Source organism: Caretta caretta, chromosome 4, assembly GCF_965140235.1.
Source record: "Caretta caretta isolate rCarCar2 chromosome 4, rCarCar1.hap1, whole genome shotgun sequence".
Lineage (NCBI taxonomy): Eukaryota > Metazoa > Chordata > Testudines > Cheloniidae > Caretta > Caretta caretta.
In genome coordinates, this window is record NC_134209.1 from 10,350,042 (window position 1) to 10,370,818 (window position 20,777).

Consider the following 20,777-nt stretch of genomic DNA (forward strand, 5'->3'; position numbering starts at 1 on the left):
AGGCATCCTACCCTTATAAGGTGGGGATGTAGGGGCCGAAGGGGACACCGAATCTGCCATTACAACAGTGGGCGGGGGGGCGTTTCTGGGGGCTAACATGAGCTACTACCGATCCTATCGGAGTCAAATTACAGCTCTGCAGAATTACAGCTCTGTTCTGTTTCTTAAAGCCATAAACGCTTGTGCATACAGATGTTCATTCCATTTACCCATTCACTGACAAAACAAAACTAATGGAGGATTGTATTATAATTAATTGACCCTCCCGGTGGCCACCGTTCCTGGTTCTCTAGCCGATATTCAGGCCAGTCTATTGTACAAAACCTTTTCAATTTGCTTTTTGTCATTGGATCTGATCCAAACACTTTCCAGTTTGCTAGAATGCATTCTAGGGGCGTACACTGTGCCCTAACCCCCGAGCTCTGTCTCTGTCCCATACCTACAGGGTATCTCTGGGATGCCCCAGGTTCCAACAGAGCATACAATCCAGATTTCAAAAGGTTCCTACCTTATCCAAGGGACTGGTTCCCCACTGTCGCCCGTAGCTGCTCCTCCCCTATGTCCAAGGGACCGGTTCCTCACCGTCGCCCACAGCTGCTTCTCCACTATATGAGTGCGTTGCACTGTTGTGCCCTCCAGGGTCGATCAAATCGCGTCTCCTCCGAGGCCCCCGATGAACTCACTGGTGTGCGCTGGGCGTTGGTTGTCGCTGCAATCCTCGACCGCCGGGAGGGGACCGGGCAAGGCTAAATAGCAGCCTCGTCGCTCACCCAGGGACGCCAAAAGCTGTTGCCGGCACAGAGCACCCGAGGCAAGCAACAGCATTGTTCGTTGCCTGGTGTGCGTCAGCCAATAATCACAATGGGGTGGAGAAGCAGAAAAGTTTATTTGAAGCTTCAATATGGTACAGGGAGATATTCACCTCAAATCCTGTAAACAGAGCAGGAAGTTACACAGACTTTTATACATCATTTCTTCCGCATACTTGTCCAATAGCAAGCTGCCCTAAGTGTCCATATAGCCAGCCAATCCAGTTCCCAGCTAGTTCCCTTTTTCTTTGTACCATCTGTTAAACCATATATATAAAGCTGCTTTATTCAGCATTGTTCTGCCATATCTTCCCCGTCTGGCCTTGTTTAGTTTCAGACAGTCTGACTGCAACATATTGTTGCAGAACCTCAGCATAACTGCTGCGAGTGCTTCCAGGCGGGGGGACCTAGTGCGAGGGGGCTTCATCGACACTCGTGGTCTTCCATCCCCTCGAGTTACCTAGTGGCCATGCCCCAGTGTCCCCAACATCACCATACAGGGACATCCCTCGGTGGTTCCCTTGGCGACAGCCCCTGGTGGCTGCTCTTTGCCAGGCTCTCCTAGTGCTGCAGTCATTGCTCTATTGCCCTCGTCTCCCATTGGGTCTGGCTGGGTTTCCTGCCGGTCCTGAGGGAGCAGAGAGGAGAGGAGGGACGGGCCAGGCCTCTCCTCCCCAAGGGTAGTGTGGGCAGAACAGCTGGTAGTGGCCCCTACACCATGGCATGGCTAGCTGTGCCTCAAGCAACCAAGACCCTTAGGCCTGTCAACACCACAGTTCGGCTGGCATACATTGCCTTGCATTCACCTCGCTGTGCCCAGCTCTGCACTCAAATTTCTCTTTGGCCAATGTAATTGCTCCCTTACGGTGATGCAGTAAAACCACCTCTCCAGATGGCATTGGCCTACATCTACCCGAACCATCCTCCAGCAGCTGTCCCGCAATACCCCATTCCCTGCAACAGTGACCGCAGTGGCCATGTTGTAAACTCCACGCAGCACCCCTCGCCCCATGAAGTGATTCCTGCACTGCAGGGAGCCTGGTCTGCTTCCCGGGGTTCCCTAAACCCAAAGCTCATGGTAACTTTACACTCTGTGAGGCCGTTGTGACATTGCACTCATATGCTTTATGAAAATATGCTTATGAACAGGAATATAACATGCCTGGAATATGCTTTATGCTAAATGCCCCATGTAACATATCATTAGAAAGCTTGTAATCTACTAAGTGTGTACTACTAGGGGCAGATCGGGGGCATCCCAGGTGCTGGGGGAGGAGGCCCGGGACCCCACTGGTGCTGGGGGAGGGGGCTGCAGTGTGCAGCCTAGGAGTGGGACCCCTGCTGGTCCTGGGGGGTGGGCACAGTTCCCATTGGCCAGGAACCTCAGGCAATGGGAGCTGCGGGGGGCAGGGCCTGCAGGCACAGGCAGAGTGGTGTGGAGACCCCCCCCCAACCCCTCTGCCACCTAGGAGCTGCAGGGCTATGCCGGTGGGAGCTGGGGAGCCCCCCATCCCGAGGTAAGCCGCCCCACATCCCTCAACCCTCTGCCCCAGCCCCCTCCCACACTCCTGTCAAGGTTTCTTCCCCACTCTGAATTCTAGGGTACAGATGTGGGGACCTGCATGAAAACCTCCTAAGCTTACTTTTACCAGCTTAGGTTAAAACTTCCCCAAGGTACAAACTATTTTACCCTTTTGCCCCTGAACTTCCACTGCCACCACCAAACTTTATCTTGGTTCCTGAGAAAACGTAGTTTGGACACGTCTTTCCCCCCAAATCCTCCCAACGCTTGCACCCCACTTCCTGGGGAAGGTTTGGTAAAAATCCTCACCAATTTGCATAGGTGACCACAGACCCAAATCCTTGGATCTTAGAACAATGAAAAAGCATTCAGTTTTCTTACAAGAAGACTTTTAATAGAAGTAAAAAGGAATCACCTCTGTAAAAGCAGGATGGTAGATATCTTACAGGGTAATTAGATTGAAACAGAGAGAATCCCTCTACGCAAAACCTTAAGTTACAAAAAAGACACACAGACAGGAATAGTCATTCTATTCAGCACAGCTATTTTCTCAGCCATTTAAAGAAATCATAATCTAACACCTACCTAGCTAGATTACTTACTAAGTTCTAAGACTCCATTCCTGTTCTGTCTCCGGCAAAAGCATCACACAGACAGACACAGACCCTTTGTTTTTCTCCCTCCTCCCAGCTTTTGAAAGTATCTTGTCTCCTCATTGGTCATTTTGGTCAGGTGCCAGCGAGGTTACCTTTAGCTTCTTAACCCTTTACAAGTGGGAGGATTTTTCCTCTGACCAGGAGGGATTTTAAAGGGGTTTACCCTTCCCTTTATATTAATGACAACTCGCGACTGCGCCATGCAGGAGGCCTGTGATGTGTAGGGGGCCAGATGAGATGATCTAAGAGTCTCTTCTGGCCTTCAAGTCTCCAAATCTCTGCAAAACCGAGTGCAGCACATTGAGCATTCTCTGATGGTTCCACGTGTGGCCTGCGTGAACCCTTGCACGACCACTGTGTGTGTGGGGGTGACCCAGGGGGAGCAGCTCAAACACGCACAGGAGCCGGCACGGGGCAGGACATGAGCCCTGCAGGGCAGGGGTGGGGGTGGCAGTGACATCACAAGGGCCTTTTGCAGCACTCAGCTGATTGGTGAAAGGAGGTTGGGAGGCGGTGACCTCACAGAGAGTCCACGACAACGGCCAGGGAGGACAGGCTGCAGGGCAGGGGGATCTCAGAGACCCCCGGGGCTTTGCTGCAGGGAGTCTCCTTCTTGAGGTGTCTCCTTGAGGACTGAGAGAGAATTCAGGGTCTCGTATGTGAGCGCGAGGTGGAGCCTCTCTGGAGTTTTCTCCTTTCCCACTGCTCATTGAGCGAGAAGACAGACGTCCCTGTGGAGAAGGGAAGAGCCCCAGAGAGGTTTGGTACCGAGGCAGCCTGATCCGCCCGGTGCTGGCCAAATTCTTGGAATGGAAAAGAGGAGGTTAAGGTGGGACAATTTTCCCCCAGCTAGGCCTTTGTCCCTTCGAGTCCTTGGGGTTTGTCTTTTTTGGTTTCCCTTTTCCTGCTTCCCTACGTCCACTTTCGAGGAGGGGGCTGCTCTGTAGCCCTCCTGGTGGGAGGCCTCCCAAAGAGATGGGACAGGAAGCGTGCTCTGAGAGTGATCCTCACCGGTGACCTGAGCCATCCCTGGGCCACCTGGGGAACCCTCAGTCCAACGCCAGAGTCTCCACGCTGATTGGCTGAGCAGGGGGTCTCGTGGCAGGAGACTCAGGACTTTGTTGTTCTCCTTTAAGGCCCAGCAAATAAGCCAGAACCAATCATCTGCTTGGTGAATTGTTCTCCTTCTCGCTGCTGATTGTCTCTGAGCCATTCCTGGTTCTCGCTGGTGTTCTCGTGCTTCTAAAACACTTGCTGAAGAATCAGTGCGAATGGTTGTTGGTCTGTAGCTCATTGCAGGTCACTGTATTCTGATCATTCAGTGTGGGAAACTCCAGACTGATCATAGAATCACAGAATATCAGGGTTGGAAGGGACCTCAGGAGGTCATCTAGTCCAACCCCCTGCTCAAAGCAGGACCTATCCCCAACTAAATCATCCCAGCCAGGGGTTTGTCAAGCCTGACCTTAAAGACTTCTAAGGAAGGAGATTCCACCACCTCCCTAGGGAACGCATTCCAGTGTTTCACCACCCTCCTAGTGAAAAAGTTTTTCCTAATATCCAACCTAAACCTCCCCCACTGCAACTTGAGATCATTACTCCTTGTTCTGTCATCTGCTACCACTGAGAACAGTCTAGATCCATCCTCTTTGGAACCCCCTTTCAGGTAGTTGAAAACAGCTATCAAATCCCCCCTCATTCTTCTCTTCCGCAGAGTAAACAATCCCAGTTCTCTCAGCCTCTCCTCATAAGTCATGTGTTCCAGTCCCCTATTCATTTTTGTTGCCCTCTCTCCAATTTATCCACATCCTTCTTGTAGCATGGGGCCAAAAACTGGACACAGTACTCCAGATGAGGCCTCACCAGTGTCGAATAGAGGGGAACGATCATGTCCCTCCATCTGCTGGCAATGCCCCTGCTTATACATCCCAAAATGTCATTGGCCTTCTTGGCAACAAGGGCACACTATTGACTCATATCCAGCTTCTAGTCCACTGTAACCCCTACGTCCTTTTCTAAAGAACTGCTGCCTAGCCATTCGGTCCCTAGTCTGTAGCGGTGCATGGGATTTTTCTGTCCTAAGTGCAGGACTCTGCACTTGTCCTTGTTGAACCTCATCAGATTTCTTTTAGCCCAATCCTCTAATTTGTCTAGGGCCCTCTGTATCCTATCCCTACCCTCCAGTGTATCTAGCTCTCCTCCCAGTTTTGTGTCACCTGCAAACTTGCTGAGGGTGCAATCCATGCCATCCTCCAAATCATTAATGAAGATACTGAACAAAACTGACCCCAGGACGTACCCTTGGGGCACTCCACTAGATACCAGCTGCCAACTAGACATGGAGCCATTGATCACTACCCATTGAGCCTGACAATCTAGCCAGCTTTCCATCCACCTTATAGTCCATTCATCCAGCCCATACGTCTTTAACTGGCTGGCAAGAATACTGTGGGAGACAGTGTCAAAAGCTTTGCTCAAGTCAAGAAACAACACGTCCTCTGCTTTCCCCTCATCCACAGAGCCAGTTATCTCGTCATAGAATGATGGTTTGTTTGAAAGTCAGGACACCCAGGTCCTGTTCCCAGCTCTATCCCGACAGGTTGTGTGATGAAAGACAAGGCCCTTCGCCTTTCTCAGCCTTAGCTTCTCCCTCTGTCAGTTGGGGAGAACAATCCTCTCGCACCTGCCTCCCGGTGGGGGGAGGCTGGGGAGCTGTGGGGACCTGTTTGAGAGCGTCACTCGGAGCAGTGTATCGTAGGAGGTGTCCTGTCGGTTTGAGTCATTCCATAGGATGATGTCGGGCAGCAGAACCCCGTTTTCCCAACCTGGCGTGACACAGCTTTGCATGTGAACCGAACCAAGGGCGCACACAGGTCCAGAAACCGGCGATTTCTCCTTTGGCCACCAGATGGCGCTGCAGCCTCCCACTTCCCCCTTCTCCTGGTCAGCGCAATGGGGGTTAGTCTCCCCAAAAAGAACGCCCGTCTCGCTTTGAACGTCCCTTGATGTGCACCCTGTGGGCTGTCGGGATACGTGTCCAAAAGTTGCAGGACTTGTTTCATGGTCTCCACAATGACAACCTTTCTTCCTTTTTAGACGTAACGACCTTTTTGGTCAAGATCCTTGATTATTCAGGGCCTTATCCCAGAAGACCCAAAGTATTTGGGACATAAGACTTGTCTGGAAGGGCGCACAGGGCTAGATTGTTTTTGGCCATAGCAGGTGCCTTGTCACAAGAATGACGTCCATCCCCCTTCCAAACAAGCCCCAAATGAGCTGTTACCAGATTTGCCCTTTACCTTGGGGTACGCCCATTTGTTAGGGTTACTCTTCTGGTGGGGGGAGATTCTGCAATTCTGTCAATGTGCTGCTTTTGTCACTTGTGTTTTCCTATGGATCGCTACTCCTTCCTTCTGCAAGTTCCCTCCTAATGGAGCTATCCTGCAGGACCTCGGTTCCCCAGGGCTGGGGTCTTCCAGCCCCCAAACCTGATGAACACACACACACACACACATGAGCATAGCATGTCTGAGAGGACTGGGTAATCAGCACTCACAAGCTGACCCCTTATGTGTCCCTGGACTCAGTCGGCTGGATTGAACAGCAATTTAAAGGTGTTACCCTCATATGTCCTTGGTCTCATGGGGCTGGGCTGAGCAACACCTTAATCTGCCACCCTCCTATGCCCCCAGGTTCAGCACCTCCCTATCCCCACCTTCACACCACAACCATTCTGCTAGTAACCCACTTGATGAGCAAACCCACAGGATTTTTGGGGCTGCAGGGATCTTTAGCTTCCGGACAAGGAGCGTTGCTGCAGAGTGAATGGAGAAGCCAAAAACACCCATGGGGTGAGGAGTAAGGGAGAGAGCAATCAGCTTAACCATGAAAGTTATTTATTTCCAGGTAGTAACCTTACAAGGGGAGCCAAACAAAGAAAACCGTTCCAAGATTAAATCTAACTTCAATTTGATTGCAAAAGTTAGGGCTAGCAAACGATAACTGATCACATAAGGCAGGGTCAGGAGGCTATACCTAGAGAGAGACAGAGGCACAGAAAGAGACAGATGGATCTCAGCACTCCTTGAAGCTGGAATCGATCAGGGTTCCCAGGTGGCCTTGGTAACTGTGGGACCGGAGCGCTGGAGCCAGGCAGAGCCCCCAGCACAATCAGTCAGGAAAAGCTAATGAGGAGGACTTGTGGCACCTTAGAAACTAACCAATTTATTTGAGCATAAGCTTTCATGGGCTAAAGCCCACTTCATCAGATGCATGCAGGGGAAAATACAGCAGGAAGATATAGATATAGATATATCGATACAGAGAAGACAAGAAAATGGGGGTTGCCATACCAACTCTTAACGAGACCAATCGATGAAGGTGAGCTGTTAGCAGCAGAAGGAAAAAACACTTTTGTTGTGATACCTTAATCGATTGGTCTCGTTAAGAGTGAGAATGGCAACCCCCATTTTCTCATCTTCTCTCTGTATATATATCTATATATCTTACTGCTGTATTTTCCACTGCATGCGTCTGATGAAGTGGGCTTTAGCCCATGAAAGCTTATGCTCAAATAAATTTGTTCGTCTCTAAGGTGCCACAAGTCCTCCTCGTTCTTTCTGCTGAAACAAACTAACACGGCGATCACTCTGAAGCCGCACCAAAGGCTCTGACGTAAATTAAGTTGTCATGGGATAAGAGGGAAGATCCTTTAATGGATTGAGAACTGGTTAAAAGACAGGGAACAAAGGGAAGGAATAAATGGTAAATTTCCAGAATGGAGAGGGGTAACCAGTGGTGTTCCCCAAGGGTCAGTCCTAGGACCAATCCTATTCAACTTATTCATAAACAATCTGGAGAAAGGGGTAAACAGTGAGGTGGCAAGGTTTGCAGGTGATACGAAACTGCTCAAGATAGTTAAGACCAAAGCAGACTGTGAAGAACTTCAAAAAGATCTCACAAAACTAAGTGATTGGGCAACAAAATGGCAAATGAAATGTAATGTGGATAAATGTAAAGTAACGCACATTGGAAAAAATAACCCCAACTATACATACAATATGATGGGGGCTAATTTAGCTACAACTAATCAGGAGAAAGATCTTGGAGTCATCGTGGATAATTCTCTGAAGACGTCCACACAGTGGGCAGCAGCAGTCAAAAAAGCAAACGGTATGATAGGAATCATTAAAAAAGGGATAGAGAATAAGATGGAGAATATCTTATTGCCCTTATATAAATCCATGGTATGCCCACATCTTGAATACTGCATGCAGATGTGGTCTCCTCATCTCAATAAAGATATACTGGCATTAGAAAAGGTTCAGAAAAGGACAACTAAAATGATTAGGAGTTTGGAACGGGTCCCATATGAGGAGAGATTAAAGAGGCTAGGATATTTGACTTGGAAAAGAGGAGACTAATATGGGGGGATATGATAGAGCTCTATAAAATCATGAGTGGTGTGGAGAAAGCGAATAAGGAAAAGTTATTTACTTGTTCCCATAATATAAGAGCTGGGGGCCACCAAATGAAATTAATGGGCAGCAGGTTTAAAACAAATAAAAGGAAGTTCTTCTTCACTCAGTGCACAGTCAACCTGTGGAACTCCTTGTCTGAGGAGGTTGTGAAGGCTAGGACTGTAACAGGGTTTAAAAGAGAACTGGATAAATTCATGGAGGTTAAGTCCATTAATGGCTATTAGCGATGATGGGTAAGGAACGGTGTCCCTATCCTCTGTTTGTCAGAGGGTGGAGATGGATGGCAGGAGAGAGATCACTTGATCATTACCTCTTAGGTTCACTCCCTCTGGGGCACCTGGCATTGGCCACTGTCGGTAGAGAGGATACTGGGCTGGATGGACCTTTGGTCTGACCCAATATGGCCATTCTTATGTTCTTATGTTCTTGTGTTTTCAAACAACAGGTCTTGGTTTTGTTTTGGTGTTTCTCCTACCTGTCCACATTTTCATCAGCACCCTTTGGGAGCTCCTCTTCTTAGGGTGACTAAAAATCACAACTAAAGTTTTTATTTAAATTATGACATTTAAATATAGTTTTTTTTTGAAAATTTACATCTTATCTACATATTGCTAGTTCTTCTCTTCCATTTTATGTCTCTGCTAAGACATTTTATGTCTCTGCCATTTTATGTCTCTTCCATTTTATGCACTCTGCTAGATACCGGCTGCCAACTAGACATGGAGCCATAATAGAAAGTATGGAATAATGATGGAATGGAAATAACATCAAATACTCTCTTAGGAATATATTAAACTGTAAATCATCATTCACAATAAAGAAGTTTTTCGACAATATGCTGTGTGACCCTGGGAGGGAGTCAGTTCCTCCTCTCCCTGGCTGAAGAGTCAAGAGTCACCCCAGCTGTCCCACCTTTGCCTCTCTCCAGCGTATGATGCTCCTTTCCTTTGATGCCGGCACCTCTTTCAAACAGCGAGAAAGAAGAGTAGCAAAGAGAGAAAATGCAGCTTCTGTTCTGGTGCTGCCTCTCGCTGGCAGCCTCACTGCGGAGACACACAAGCCAGCCCATATTCTGATCAGCCACTCTGGAAAAATCACACCAGCACTGGGCTGTTTGGGGCATAGCTTTTAGCTGCCACTTTGGTCGCAGGATCACAGCAGTGCTGCAAAATAAGCATTCTTGGCCAGCTAAGCCAGATTCTTCTTAGACAGAAAGAAAAAGGAAAGAGACTGGAAGGAGAAGAACTAATAAAGAGCAGGAAAAGGACGCATTGGTGGGGGCAGACATCACATTGCAGGTGGTGTTCAGGAGTCAGCCAGCGCTGGTGGACGTGGCATTGCCTTCTGGGTCCCTCTCTCTGGCCTGGTCTGGTCAGGACATCTCTCAGGATTAGGATGAAGAAGGCCTGGGCTTCCAGGGGAGGGAGGAGTGGCAGCCATGATGGTGAAGCTCACTCCTTCCCCTTCTTTCAGCCAGAATAGCAGTACCCTGCATCTCTTCAAATATATTCCCGCCAAAATCTTTTTTTTAAGAACCCCAAAATGGAGTGAGGGGTGGAATAGCCCGTCCGCTCATTATTTTGTCCACCATTTAGGCCTAATTTCTGACAAATTTTGTTTCACTGATTTCTGATCCCACACTTCTCTTGTTTACCAGGCATGATCTTAACACAGTCTTTGAGTTCTATCAGGAGGCATTTTTGTTTGGACTAATTCAGTCTGTCTCCCTCCCCTTTTCACCCTTTCCCCTCCAGATTCATTGTTATAGCTTATTGTGACATTTTGTGAGCTTTCACTCCTGTCTCACAGTTGAGCTCATAATTAGGGTAAATTTGCAGGACCAATTACTATAACAACACCCAAAAACAGAGAGACACAAAGCTGGCTCAGGGTCTAACTGATCACCATATTTGGGTTGAGGAAGGACTTTTCCCCTTGGTCAGATTGGCAGAGACCCAAGGATTTTTTTGTTTTTTGGTGTTTTTTTTCCCTTTCTTCTGCAGCATGGGGCATGGGTCACTTGCAGGTTTAAACTAGTGTAAATGGCAGAGTCTTTGTGACCTGAACTCTTTAAAATCATGATCTGAGGACTTCAGTGACTCAGCCAGAGGTTCTGGGTCTGTTACAGGAGTGGGTGGGCGAGGTTCTGTGGCCTGCGATGTGCAGGAGGTCAGACTAGATGATCATGATGGTCCCTTCTGGCCATAAAGTCTGTGAGTTTAAGGCAGAACAGCACAACTCTTCCCCTCCTTGTCTAGGCTGGCTCTTTGCACACTGGCTGCTGGAGATGTAAACAGTGAAGGGACAAAATTTTCAGATGTTACAAAATTACTCAAGACAGTTAAGTCCAAAGCTCCCTGCAAAGAATTACAAAGAGATCTCACAAATGACTGGGCAACAAAATGTCAGATGAAATTCAGTGTTGATAAATGCAAAGTAATGCACATTGGAAAGCATAATCCTAACTACACATACAAAATGATGGAGTTTGTATTCACTGTTACACCTCAGGAAAGAGATCGTGGAGTCACTGTGGATAGTTCTCTGAAAACATCCACTCAATGTGCAGCGGCAGCCAAAGAAGAGAACAGAATCATTGGGAAAGGGATCGGTAATAAGACAGAAAATATTATACTGCCACTATATAAATCTGGTATGCCCGCACGTTGAATACTGTGTGCAGATCTGGTCACCCCATCTCAAAAAATATATTAGACTGGGAAAAGGACAACAAAAAATGACTAGGGATGCGGCACAGCTTTCCTAGGAGGAGAGATGAATGAGGCTGGGATTGTTCAGTTTAGAGAAGAGATGAGGACGCAGGGAGGGGATAGAATTCTATAAAATCATCAGTGGTTTAGAGACAGCGATTAAGGAAAGGTTATTTACCCTTTCACACACCACAAGAACCAGGGGTTACTGGGTAAAATTATTAGGCAGCAGGTTTAACCCAAACAAAAGGAAGCACTTCTTTGAACAATACAGAGTCAACCTGTGGAACTTGTTGCCAGGGGATGTTGTGAAGGCCAAAAATAGACCTGGGTTCAAAAAAGAACTAGATAAGTTCCTGGAGGACAGGTCCATCAATGGCCAGGATGGTCAGGGATTCAACCCCATGCTCTGGGTGTCCCTAAACCTCTGACTGCCAGAAGCTGGGACTTGACAGGGGATGGATCACTTGACAATTGGCCTGTTCTGTTCATTCCCTCTAAAGCCTCTGGCACTGACCACTGTTGGAAGACAGGACAATGGACTAGCTGGACCATTCCTGTTCTCAGGCCTCAGATCACACACTGACACTTCCCTATAGGGTCCTTAGCCTTCAAGCAGGACCAGGAGCCCCCTCACACTTAAGACAATAGCTTGTCATCTGAACACAGTCTCCAGCACCCACAGTCAGCACTGTGTGACATGAGCCTCTGCGTGACAACAACGGGTTCCAACTGGCTCAGGCCAGATCCTCTGAAAGGTGCAGTTCACCGCTGCTAGGGGCTGTAACATCTTGTATTCTCTGTGGATGGACTCACAGGGGGACTTTTAACTCACCCCGCCAGTGGGTTACACATCTAGTTGCAAAGAATCAAATCTAGTTCAACATGTTCTTGACTCTGGTTCACTGTCAGCAGGAAGGAAGGTCTCTGCACCGCTCCGTATTTTCTAATCTCTGCGGTTTGCCCTTTCGTGAGTTGAGCAGAGTTACATTATTATGGGTGATGTTACAAGAGAACTGGAGGCCCCGTTGTGCTGGACCATGCAGAGACACATGGCAGAAGGCCTGAAGGGCTAAATAGATAAGACAAAGGGTGGGAGGAAGGAAGTATCATTCTTCTTCGAGTAGTGTCCTGTGGGTACTTCACTGAACGTGTATTTGTGCCCCCTATGCCTCAGATCGGAGATTTTAGGTAGCAGCGTCTATTCAGCCCCCACAGATGCTGTCCCTGTCTCGGGCCCTGCATTAGGGCTATAGAGCGTTGCACGGGCAAACTGCCCTCAGCTCCTTCTCAACCACCTTGACCTGAGACAGGGCCTCAGCAGCCTCCGAGTTGAGAATACCTCATCTATATTTTACTTTCTGTTTTGAGTGATTAGTGTTCGTTCATTGCATTTCAGTCAGTTAGTGTTCATACTCCCCTTCTGTTTCCTTTTTTCAAAAAAAAAAAAAAAGGAACAATAAAATAATCCCCCCTCTTTATTTTGTTATAGACTAGCGAACTCCCTGTCCTTAGTTCTTTCTTGTCTCCTCCCTCTGGGGAAGTGAAACCTGGACAGGGTATGCCTGGGTCTTCCAGGTTTAAGTGTTGTTTCTCCTCCCAAGAACCAATTCCAGTCAGTGATGTACATTCCCACTGCATTTGCTGTCTTGGAGAGTCACACATGCCTTAAGAGTGTACTTTCTGCCTGAAATTAAAAGCTAGGAATAACCTTTAACTAAAACTATGACTACTAATGATGGAAAGTTCACTCGGATCAGCCTCTGACCCTGGCCCTGGGACACACACCCCCATACAAGAGTCCCCAAAGAGGCCGATTCCATCTACTTCCTCGGCTCAACACACTATGGCAGCTTGGAAGAGGAAATTTTTGGATTCCTCTCAAAAAGCCACAAAAAATCAGGCTACAAGTCATTGGGTAGAGAATCTACCACAAAGAAATGATCCCTAACAAGATCACCACCCTGGTACTGACTGATCTACAACGGGGTACCCACGAGACGACTGGCTCCTCAGCTACTGGTACCACCAGTAAGCCTAAAAACCCAAGGGGCACAGGCTATGGGAGTTTGGTACCATTGGGGGGAAAGGGGTGGTAGAGAGAGAACCAGCTCCTCTAGCTCATCTCCGATAGAGCGCTCTAGGGCCTCGATACCAAGTGCTTTGGCTCTTCAGAAGACCAGAACAACACTACCGGCCATTTATCAGAGTGCAAAAGACTCCCACTCCTGTCAGCTCCTTCTACATGAGCCACGTCTGCTCAGCTTCCCTCAACGGCGCCACCTGCTATTCTGGTATCACAGGAATTTCATTTGCCTAAAGACTTGCTGGTTTCAGAGATGCCTGAGTGGCCCCGGTTCAGCACCGACACATTCTTGGTACTGACCACATCTCAGTGCCCAGACATACATGCAGTACCAATGGAGTCTCCCACAGCATCCATGACAGCTCCACCTCTTCCAAGTGACGAGGAGGAGGAGGAGGATGACAGATTCTCCTCAGTCTCCTTGGAAGGCTCTCTGTCCCACTACCAGGGAGCGAATCACCCAGAAACCTCTGCAGAACCAGCTTACCACCATGAGAGACATGACCCACACAGTTGGTATGGACACGCTTGGGAGCACCCATCAGTGCCCTTTGCACCACCCCAGTGGCCATACTGGCCTATAGACCCCAATTCTTGAGGGCCCTAGTGTTGCTCATCAGGATAGGAGAAGGCAATCTCCTACTGCTTCTCTGTCTAGGTCTCCTGATCCACAGGAGTAGAACAGGCAGTGAGATGAGACAAAGCGATTACTCCAGTGACGAATATCTCTTCATCCTCTCCTGATGAAGCTGTTATGCCTCCCCCACCAACTTTGGCAAATGACTTCAAACCATTTCAAGACTTCATCAAGAGAGAAGTGGATTCTCTACAAATTCCACTGGAAGAAGTCAAGGTTTTGCAACACAAGCTGTTCGACATCCTACACCCTTCATCATCAGCCTGTATTGCACTCACTATTAACAAGGTATCGCTGGACCCAGCAAAGACTATGTGGCACAGTACATCCCACATGCAAGAGAGCGGATAAAAATATTATGTTCCCTCTAAAGACTCAGATTTTTTATTTTCCCACCCATTCCCAAAATCCCTTGTAATCGATGCTGTAAATGAACGTGGCAGACAGCACCATGCTAAATCAACATCCTATGACAGAACTTAAAACAACTTGAAAATCATATTCTTAGGTGACCCTGCAATTTAAGATTGCTAATTACCAAGCTCTTATGGCAAAATACAAACATATCAATTATTCTACATTAAACACCGTCATTGACCATCTCCCATTAGTTTCAGGTGATCACTACTGAGGGTCAGCTTCTTGCCAGGACATTGTTGCAGGCCCCTCTCTAAACACCGCTGATACAGCTGCCTGCTTCATCTCAACAGCAGTGGGCACGCGGAGCTTCCTGGCTTCACCTTTCTGGCTTTCCAAGGAAAGTCCAGTCTACTGTGAAGGACCTTCCATTTGAAAGATCCAAATTATTTGAAGAGAAAATGGATGAATTCCTCCACATACTAAAAGACTCTAGAGCCACTTTGCATTCACTGAGAATTTATGCACCTGCACAAAAAAAAAGATATAATAAATCACAGATGACACAGAGATCCCAGCCTGATCAATTTTCTCCTCCCCAAAGGCAATATGAACCCCAACAGAAAACACAATGAATACAAAAGCGAAGATCAACTCCCCCACAGTCATCAGACAGAAATAAGGGAGCCTCAATCGCTAAACAAAGACTCTCGAGATGGATATCAGACTGCATTACCCATTGCTATCACACTTATGGCATTCCACCTTCCTGTACGGTTCGAACTCACTCCAGGAGATCTCTCTCCACTTACACAGCCTTACTCAGGAATGTTCCGATCACAGACATGTGCAGAGCAGAAACGTGGACATCTGCTCACACATTTGCTGAACATCGTGCAGTCACCCACATCTCAGCAGAGGCACCTTAGAAGTGTGTGAGGGGCCCACAGGCACCTGAACTGTGGCTGCACCCCACATGCCATGCCCCGCCTGAGGCCCCGCCCCTTTCTCCCTGTGCTCACGCCACCCATTGCCCCCAAGGCCCTGACCTCACACTACCTCTTCTCCCCAAGCCCCTGACCTTGCACCAACCCTTCCCCCAAAACCCCAGCATCACTCCCTCTTCCCCCCAAGACCCCGCCTACTGCTCACTCCTCTCCCCCCACCGTCACTTGCCTTTACAGCTGGCAAAAAGTGGGGGGAGGGCCTGGCCCCTTGATCCCCCCAGTTCCGGCACCCCTGCATCCTCTGCTATATTTTATTCCAGTGTCTGATGCTCAGGACTAGACTCGACTCTGAAACCCCACCCCTCCGTCACGGGTACGGCTGCCGAGTCGCCGAGACACCCACAGAGACACCGCTGCAAGAAGGAGAAAGGGTCCCTCACCTGGTGCCGTACCTGTCGCTCTCTGAGATGTGTCCCTGTGGGTGCTCCACTATTTGCCCTCCTTCCCCCCTGCTCTGGAGCTCTGACCTATGAGCTCTGTGGTGGAGAAGGAACTGGGAGCAGTTTGTCTGCACAGCGCTACATTGACCTAATGCGGAGCAGGAGATGGGGAGAGCGGATGTGTGGGCCGAACAGAAACGGCTACCTAAAATCTCCGATGTGAGGCGCCGGGCTGTGAATACACAGAGCATGGAGTAACACACAACTCGAAGAACTGCAGTTACCGCACAAGGCGAGGAACCCTTTCTTATCCCGCTTTACACTCAGGAAACTGAGGCCCAGAGAGCTCAGGGCCGCAGTTCAGCTAGATACAAGCTTAACTTTATGTGTGTGAATAATCACGTTATTATAAGTCAGTCTCTCGCTGTCAGGCATTTTGTCCAGCCCTCAAATAATTTTTGTGGCTCTTTTCTGCATCTTTTCCAGTTTTTCAACGTCTTTTTCCAAATCAGGTCAGCCAGTTATTCCGACAGCCCCACGGCCAGCTGCACTGACTGCCAGCCACTGCTGGAGTGGCCCAGGGCAGCTGGCCCCGGGGACCACCTGACCAGCAGCCGGTGGGGCTGGCCCCAGAGAGCGCCTGAGCAGTGGTCCCTCGGGCGGCTGAAGCAGCTGCTGCTCAGTGGCCCCTGGCAGCTGGTGCCACTGGCCCTGCTCCCCCTCCAGCAGCAGCCCCGCTGAGATTTACTTAGGGGGCTTATGGTATAAATCATGAACTGGTCACAGGTGGGGAATTTTTTTGTTTATTGCCCATGACCTGTCCACAACTTTCTCTAAAAATACCCGTGACTAAAGTGTAACCTTAGGCCTGGTACACCGGTGACTGAGTGAGGGTCTAAGGTCTGTGATGTACAGGAGGTCAGACTACAATCCTTCTGGCCCTGAACTCTGTGAATCTATGATGGCAGTTCTTTGCTAGTATGAGAGGGGACCATTGCCCCCCAGAATCTCACCTCTTTGACTCTTCTTTCTTTAGAAAACCTGCGATCTGAACTGGAGAAAGAGAGAGGTAAGTTCCTGGGACAAGTTCCCTGAAATAACAGTAGGAATAACCCAGCTAATGCAACAAGATGAAACCTCGCCTCTTTCTTCCTTTTCTCTTCCAGAGATTCTGTGCGCTGAGCTGGAGAACGAGAGAGGTAAATGTCTGGGCTCTCCGGAGGCTTGAACAAGTTTCTCTCACTGTACATAGTCAGACAGACTTTGGCTTTTGTCTCTGCACTATCTGTTAGGAGAGGCTCTGGGAATCAAACGGACGGGGAGCTCTGACTAATCATCGAGTGGGGTAACTGCTCCATAGATAAGGTTGCTGCTCAGTTTCCATCATAAGCCTGATTTCAGCCCCTTCCTTTAAAATCTGCACACAGGGGAATGTCCATATCCAAAACTGGTGGGTCTGCCTGGGCCCACGTACCTTTTTGCTACTGAATTTAAAGGAATGGAGGGGTGGGGGGAATTCTGATGCCCTGGAAACAGGGGCTCAGCGCAGTCCCAAAGTCTCCTAGCACTCTCTGACACTTTGAGGCACAAGCTCAGTGAGAAGGAGCCAGCTCATGTTGCTGGGCCCATGAGCTGAGATCCAGTGTCCAGGGCCAAGGGTTAGCTCATTAAACCCTCACTGCCATGTTATCAGGGCCTAGCCCCTCACCAAGCTGCCTGGCACAAGGGGAGTGTGAACACTACACCACAGGTGAGCCCAGCTAGGGCAGGGCCATAGGAGCCCAGCGAGGGTCAGATGCCAAGAAGGGGGGTGTAATCTACAGAGCCCAAAGCCACTAAGAGCTCTATGAGGATGGAGCTCAGGCCAGGAGACCTGGGCGGGAAGAGCGCAGCGGAGAGCACAGTGGAAAGGGCAAAGTGGTCCTTTAAAGGCAGATTCCCTAACCCAGGAGCTGTTGTAGAACTGACTGCATACCTATGTCTCTCTGTTTGCAGAGAAATCCCTGGCCGAACTTGGTAAGTGCCATGTGTCCCCTTTTCCCCACCCCAGATGACATTGTGTCCTTTGCCGGCAGTCCGTGCTCCGGGGAGTGCTCACCTCTTGGTGTGTTTGATTTCAGGCTGGAGTAAAGTCAGCAAAAATGCAGGTAAGTGAAGCTGGTATTTTAATGTCAGACCTCCTGCACCACTCTGCTGCCCAGCAAACGCGCACATGCCAGAAATCACAGGGAAAGAGCAGTATGGTCAATGAAAATGCCAGATTCGTCCCCAGTTTACTTGCATAAAACAAATGCTCACACTTAAGGGTGGAGTCCCGAGCTCTCCAGTGTAACTGCAATAAGTCAGAGTGCTCCTAAGGCCGGGAACTTACCTGCTGTCAATTCAGGGGGGTAGGTGCTTGCAGCCGTTGGTAATTATGGTTCAGAGTTGGGGTTTTACTGGACACATATGGTGAATTCTCATGTGTTGTGTTGTTATTAATTAACTTCATGAACTAGAAGGGTTCTAGGAAACTGTGTAAATTACCTTAACTGGTTGCGGGTAATTGTCTTAATGCTTTTTGGACTGGTGAAATCTCTGTTTTTATGGAGTTGTCAGTCAGTAGCCCTTTGGCTAATTCAGTTCAAATATGGTAGAAAAATTCTACCTCAGACCTGGACCAAATCTACCAAATTTGAGTCTGATAGGACTTTGTGGGTATTAGAATAGAGGGCTCCCAACTCGGGTGTAGATTGGAAACTCAGGTGGTGTCTTAGCTGTGGAGACGTGGTAGCAGCCCCAGAGCACAGATTTTGTGGTGGGTGACTACTGAGTTCTTTTAATGGTTGAAATGATCTCCGTGTGTGTAACACCTGAGCTCGTTCCTTACTGGGGCCTCTGTAGAGGTTACAGACAGGCCCAATGGGAGCTAGAGGCATCCCCAGCTCTTCCAGGGGAACTATTTGCCCCTATTGCCTGGGAGGAGAGCTGCAGTGAAATGCAGAGAAGCAGATCCCTGGGAGTTAGAGGCGGGAAATCAGAGAGTGTCCTAGCCAAGACAGAGCTGGCGGGAGGATGGGAAACAGCCTCGATGGGCATAGGCACCAACTTCTGCTGGTGCCAGTGGGTGCTCGACCCCTCCTCTACCCCCAGCCCTGCCCTGACTCCACCCCTGCCCCGCCCCATTCCAACCCCTTCCCCAAAGTCCCCGCCTCAACTCTGCCCCCTCCCTGCCCCTATTGGACTCCTTCCCCAAATCCCCTCCCCGGCTTCGCCTCCTCCCCTGAGTGCGCCACGTTCCCGCTCCTCCCCCGTCCCTCCCAGAGCTTGTTATGCCGCAAAACAGCTGTTTTGTGGCTGCAAGCACTGGGACTTAGGGGAAGCAGGGACACAGCATGCTCAGGGGAGGAGGCAGAGGTTAGGTGAAGTGAGGTGAGGTGGGGGGGGAGCTTGGCTGCCAGTGGGTGCAGAGCACCCACTAATTTTTCCCCGTGCGTGCTCCAGCCCTGTAGCACCCACGGAGTCAGCACCTATGCAGTTGGGCTGCGCTCTGCCCCTGATGCTCTGCCCCATCTCTGCAGCGATGGTGAGTCTGGATCCGGACACGGCTCATCCCAGCCTCAAGGTCTCTGAGAATCGGCGATCTGTGAAATGGAGGGGCCTGAGCAGGACGTGCCTGACAACCCTGAGAGATTTGACAGTGAAACCTGCGTGCTGGGCTCGGAAGGGTTTGCCTCGGGGAAACCTGGTGGTAGGACCTGGGCTGTGGGGGTGGCCAAAGAATCCGTCAGGAGGAAGGGCTGGATCTGCTTTTCTCCTGAGGAGAGGATCTGGGCCGTGGATCAGTGTGGGAGCCATTACCGGGCTCGCACCTCCCCAGAGACCCTCCTGCCCCTGACTGGGATCCCTGGGAAGATCGGAGTGTATCTGGACTATGAGCGGGGCCTGGTGTCATTTTATCATCCTGGTATGGAGGCCCCAATCTACACTTTCACCAGCTCTTTCACTGGGCAGCTCCACCCTTTCTTCTGGGTCTACTCCCCAATCACACTGTGTCCCTGAGATATGGCATTGTGGGGATAGCACCTCTCACTGGTCAAAGACGTTTTTTGTTCTGTTGTTTTCCGAAATGGACTAATTTTTCATTTTTAAATATTTTCCATTATTTTTTTATTCTTCTCAAAACTTGGAATTTTCCAGAATGAATATTTTCAGTTTTGAAAATCCTACCATTTGACTAAGATGAGGGCTCAAAATTGGTAAAGCAGAAGAAATCCTGATATTACGTTGATGAGTGTGGTGTAAGAAGCTACATAGAATAGAACAGAACCCAATAAACAATACATAATAGGACCCCTCCGCCCAAATAAAAGGTTTAAGTTGAAAATTTTGTAATAATGCAAAAAAAAAAAAAAAAAACTCTCAAGAAAATCCAAATGTTTTCACAAAAAAATCTCTTTTTGTAAACCGGCCAAATTTCCTCAAGATATTTTTTGAATGAAAACTTTTGTTCAGCTCTAATTAACACCTGTAATTGCACATAATCAATGAATGCTTCCTGATTCTTAGTACTGTAATTTATCAACTGATCATCATTGATAAGTGGAAGGGGTAAGAACATGTGTCAAACCCTGTCCCAAAACATCACATTGTCCAAACTGGATAAAAGGCTCCAAGAAAGCAGATTCCTAACCAGTAACTATGTTCTGTGACATTATTGGTGAAAGAAATGGAGTCAGAGGAATGGAGGGAGCTCCGGTTCTCTGGATGAGTGTTGATCATGGGGTTCACAGCATCCAGGAAGGCTTAACCTAAACCCAAAATGACAGGTATGTCCTACACCAGCTACATGTAGAGTTTTAGGCCAGAAGGGACCATGAGATCAACCAGTCAGACCTCCTCTATATCACAGGCCACCAACACACCCAGCACGCTCACATCAAGCCCAACATTGAAGATTAAACCAAACTATTGCAGCCCACAGGAGGCTAGACTTTTACATGCCAAAGCCATGGAGCCCCCACCCAGCCTGAGCAGAACAAATCATGGGGGCAAAAACTAGATCAGTCTCATAATACTTCCCCAGCCTCATAATACTGCCCTTGAGGGGGCGCTAGCCTTCTCCACCCCCACCCACCTCGGTTCCAGTGTCT

General features: G+C 48.9%; 1 long non-coding RNA gene across 1 annotated transcript; it reads left to right on the forward strand.

Annotated features, from left to right (window-relative positions):
• Positions 1–17,549: 17,549 nt before the first annotated feature.
• LOC142071726 (uncharacterized) lies at positions 17,550–19,287 on the forward strand. Its single transcript, XR_012667914.1, has 3 exons — positions 17,550–17,661; positions 17,766–17,792; positions 19,206–19,287. It is a non-coding gene; the product is annotated as an uncharacterized LOC142071726 (long non-coding RNA).
• The last annotated feature ends 1,490 nt before the right edge of the window (positions 19,288–20,777 follow it).